This window comes from Canis lupus, chromosome 25 (assembly GCF_011100685.1).
Source record: "Canis lupus familiaris isolate Mischka breed German Shepherd chromosome 25, alternate assembly UU_Cfam_GSD_1.0, whole genome shotgun sequence".
NCBI lineage: Eukaryota > Metazoa > Chordata > Mammalia > Carnivora > Canidae > Canis > Canis lupus.
Window position 1 is genome coordinate 26,977,280 of NC_049246.1, and position 1,015 is coordinate 26,978,294.

Sequence of the window (1,015 nt, forward strand, 5' to 3'; positions counted from 1 at the left end):
GAGGTGGTAATGCCATCTCATAGGCCTGTGCAGGGAGTGGGCATGGCAATGTAAGTTTAGTGTCTGGCAGCTCGTAACTACTTCATTACTTTTGTCCCACCATCCCTCACTGGCTTATTTAAAGGAGGATGTTTAGGGGTAAGGGGCAGGAGGCAGAAGGTTCTAAGGAGAGGTCCCTTTCTGTGTTTGAGGTCTCCTGATCAGTTTGAGAAATTATATATGCCCCAAACAAAAAGTAGATAATATAAAGACACCGAAATATAAAGGGCTAAATTTAGTGTTATACTTAATACATTTATTATTTATTAGAAATCAAAAAACGGGAGATACAGGTTGAAGAGCTACAATGCTCTTGTGTACATCATTTTCATGTAAAAAATACGTGAACTAGATGTGAATGCATCTTAGGTCATTTCAAGGAGGAGGAGGAAGAAAGGTCATGTTGCCAAAAATCTATTATAACTAATAGCCTAAGAGACGTGAGAGGGGCTTAAGTACTGGCAGGGCGAAACCCAATCTACCATCAGGCACTGGGGGCCACAGACTCACCAAACTTTATGCCAGGCAAATTTTTCTTGCATAAGCATCTTTGTGCTGTGGTTGAAGTTGTGACTTGAGATAAACAGTGGATGAGAATGCTGGGCTGGCAGATTGTGAGGCAGGTTTGGCCACTGTGGCCATTGCAGGGCTGTGGGGTGTGCAGGCAAGCAGTAAGCAGCCAGACCAGGTCTCCCTGTGTTGCGAGCCCTGGGGCCGGCCACCCAAGGTCTCCTTGTAGCTCACAGTGTCCTATAAGATGAGGGAACCAATTGGCGAGATTGTGTGCTCTTCAGGCCCATTTCAGCTCTAACTTTCCATGATGAAAAACCAATTTATTGATTATTGTGGGCCAGAAAAATTGAAAGAGGTTGAAAGGGAGCCTGAGTTCTTTTCTGGCTGAGGTTTGTCCTGAAGCAGAGCAAAATGAGCTTCTTGATCACCATCCAGGAGGAAGAGTTTATCTTTGGACCTCTTT